Genomic DNA, 3,855 nt, shown 5'->3' with positions numbered 1-3,855 from the left:
TCCGGCTTTTTTCTTTTTGCTTATGTGGTGCTGAGGAATCGAACCCAGGTCCTCATGCATGCAAGGCAAGCGCTCTACCACTGAGCCACCTTTCCAGCCCTGTCCTGTGTTTTTATTATAGTTTTAACATCTTTAAGTAGTTTTACACAGGAGTTGCCATTTAACAAAACAGTTTATGAATACAGTGGGCTATTGCTCAATGTCAGTTTGTTATTACATATTTGATTAAATGACTGAATGAATGCACTAGTCCAAATGTGTCATTCAAATGTAGATAAGAAAACTGGCTAGTTATGTAAAAATCATATTTAGTTATAAGTGAATGTGTTTAATTTTTCTAATATACAATATAATACAATATAGTATAATATATAAAATACTGGTATCAGTATTATAATAATAGTATTATGTAGTATAATATATAAGTATAAATGTTCATATATAATACACAAAATGATTTGTATTGTTTTGATTGCTTTTGAGACTTCCATTTGTTGAATTGCTCAAGAAATAGCAACATCCATGGATGTAATGAATTTTTTTAGAATTAATAGTGTCAAACAATTCATCAGAAGATGAATGAGCTCTAAGGAAAAGATTATTTTTGATATAGTAACCAGGACTTTTTAAGATCTGTATCTCATCAGGATACTTTCTTGTTCAAAACCAGGCCATTTTATTTCAATAAAAATCCAAGCTTGACCAAAGGACCCAGGACAATCCCAAATCTGACTTTCCTTCTCAAACCCAGTCTCTCTCTTCTTCCTTCCTGTCCTGAGCTCACCAAGACATTCCTTACAAGGCCTCTGCCTTCTGTTCTTTTGACTGAAAAGCTCATTTCCCTAGGGAGCCTCCTGGCTCATTCACTCCCTTTCCTTCTACCCAAATGACATCTGTTCAGCGAACTGTAGGAAGCTCCTGGTAAATAAAAAATATGACATGTGGTGTCAAGATAAACAATGGCAGACATCTGAGGCCTAGGAAAATTGTAAGGCACAGAAACCTGGCCTTGGAACGACTCCAGTTCCTTCTTCTGCCTCTTCTTACTCCTGTCCTCAGTCTGAAGCTGTTTGCAAGGAAGCAGGTATGTATGTACATCCTGGGATTGGTCCTTGGTCCGAGTCTCCCTGCATCCAGCTGTTCCATGTACAGAACTGCCTTCCTATCTTCTTCTCTCCCTTCATAACCTCATTTTCTTCAGAGCTGTGGAAATGGCCAAGTATATCAAATCTACAGCCATGGTTGGGAAAAATCCCAATAGTGTTAATACCTGGATAGACTCTTGGTGTCTTAAAGAATTCTCTGAAAATGGATGTGGAATGGGTAGATTGCTTAAGGGAGCCGTGTTTGACTAGGAGGAATGTTGCAAAATAAAAGCAGCAAGTGGACACCTTACCACTGAGAGTTAGTCAAAGCCTGCTGTGTGAGGAATGCTATTAAAATGCCATAAATGGCAACTGGTTGGCATCTTGATGTTTTAATAGAAGCTTACCCAGTTAGTTATTCACTTCATACATGTGTTTTTTTCAAAAGTCATTATTTGGTAGATAGATAGATAGATAGATTCTTGTTTCTTTGTTTTTGTGTTGTTACTGAGGCTTGAACTCCTTAGCTTTTTTGCTCAAGGCTAGTGCTTTGCCACTTGTGCCACAACTCTACCTCTTTGGTGGTTAATTGGAGATAAGAGTCTCATGGACTTTCCTGCCCAGGCTGGCTTGGAACTGTAATGGCTCAGATCTCAGCCTCCTGAGAAGCTAAGATTATAGGCATGAGTCACATATACTCAGCTTCTGTTGTGTTATTAAAGGAAATATTGAATCACAACTTACCTTAGACACTTCATTTCAGGTAGAAATCCACCTCTCTCACACACCCTCCCTCCTCTCTCCTTCTTTCCCCTCTCCCCTCTTCCCTCCTCTCTCCTCTCTCCTCTCCCTCCCCTCCCAGCCTCCCCTTTCCCCTTCTTCCTCCTCCCCTCTTTCTCCTCTCACTTCTCTCTCCCTCTCTCTTCTCTCTCACTTTTTAACTATTGAGGAAGATGAAGTGGTAGAATTAGACCCTGAGCTCTGTTTCCAGAAGAAAGATCTGAGATGGTTAGAAAGAGAACTGGAAACATGGTGGATAGCCTCTCTGAGCAGGAAGCCAAAATACATAGAGCACTTCAAACAAAGCTTGGCCTCATCCCTGAGTAGCTGTTTGTTGGACAATGGCCAGAGGAAGATATGTGGAACTCCCGGGAAGTATGCCCAAGGGAGTTCAAAGCTTCCTGTTTGCACAGACCCTGAGTACCAACAGAGAAAAGGCCATCATTCTGGAAAAGACTCGGGGTGCTTTGCTCAGCAGCCTGATCAGGAACTATTTCAGAATGTGCTTGTCTCCCTGTACCCACTCTTCATGTCTATTGCCTTTAATCATTGGTTTCCCCCAGGCTGTACTTTGGGTGGCCTCCACAAAATATAATAGCATTAGAAATTACAGAGTAGTTAGAACCAAGGTTTTCTGTAGAAAGGAGCGGTTATATATAAATTCCTATAATGTGATTTTCCCCTAAATGATAGGAATTCTAACTTAGGGCATATGAAAATATCAGGCCAGATTACTGTTTGTTTGTTTTTTTTAATGCTTCAGTTTATAGATAGGCAAAGTAAAACTTCATTATTCAAGTTCAGCTTGGTATCTTAAGAGGTTCTCCTCATTTTCCATTTTTTTTAAAAATATGAACAACATACAGTAATGACGACATTGGATTTTTAATTTGTGGTGATATGAGAGGGAACCAGAGGAGCAAAGAATTAGAAAACCAATTTTTTTTTTTTTTGGTTTTTCAAGAATAGATATGGTATGTGCTCCTTGTGAGGTACTTTGTTGTGGTGGTGGCTGTTTTGTGAAGTACTAGAATTTGAACTTTAAGCCTTGTGATGGCCAAGCATGTACTTCCCTACTTGAGGTATGGCTCCAGCTTTTTTTGATTTGGTTATTTTTCAGAGGGTAGTGCTTTTGCACAGGACCAGTCTCAGAAACAATCCTCTTCCTTCTGCCTCCCAGATAGATAGGGCTACAGGCATTAGCCACGACAGCCAACATGTTCTGTGAGAAACCTGAGCTCATTGGTCTGCTGGGTCCAGGATAGACCATACTGCATGCTAGACCCTGAAACCTGGTCCCTTCAAGGGCACCTGGTGTTATATAACCAGAAGACAGACTAGCAGGGAGCCCTAAGCACTTCACTAATTCAGAAAACAAGGTATGTAGAAAGTCTGAGCTAGATGCAGTTAGATCTCAGGCATAATAAAATGACAAAGAATCAGAAAGAATGCTTAGGAATTGGGATGAGGAGTCATAGGGCAGATAGCACTTACCATTCTAGGCAGGAATACATGCACTGGAAAAGGAAGAAGGAAGTGGAGGAGGAAGGGAAGAAGGAAATAAGAAGGTGAGAACGAGAGAGAGAAATGGTGGGTTGGAAGAAAAACTGGGTAGGGAAAGGGTTCAAAGTTCACATTTTAGAAATTATCTTGTGGAGTGTCTAGAAGAAACTGTTGTGTGAATAAGTAGCTGACCAAGGTTCTGTCCTGGGAAGCCCAGGAAGAAGCCCAAGAATCACAATTGAGGTGATTGAGGCTTAGACTGTGACAATGACAGAAGACATGGACAAGGAGATCAGGTGACTGAAACTCACAAAAGGAAAAATTAATTTAAAAAAAATCCAATATAGCAAATAGAAACATTATTCATTATGACTTACTTCCCATCTTTCTAAAACTCTGCTGGAAAGATCCTGTAATGTGATTTCTGAGTTTCAGAATACTTTTAAATACATTTTTTTAACCAACCTACTGGCTGCAGCATGATAAT

Source organism: Dipodomys ordii, unplaced genomic scaffold, assembly GCF_000151885.1.
Source record: "Dipodomys ordii isolate 6190 unplaced genomic scaffold, Dord_2.0 Scaffold24, whole genome shotgun sequence".
Lineage (NCBI taxonomy): Eukaryota > Metazoa > Chordata > Mammalia > Rodentia > Heteromyidae > Dipodomys > Dipodomys ordii.
This window is presented reverse-complemented; position numbering follows the sequence as displayed.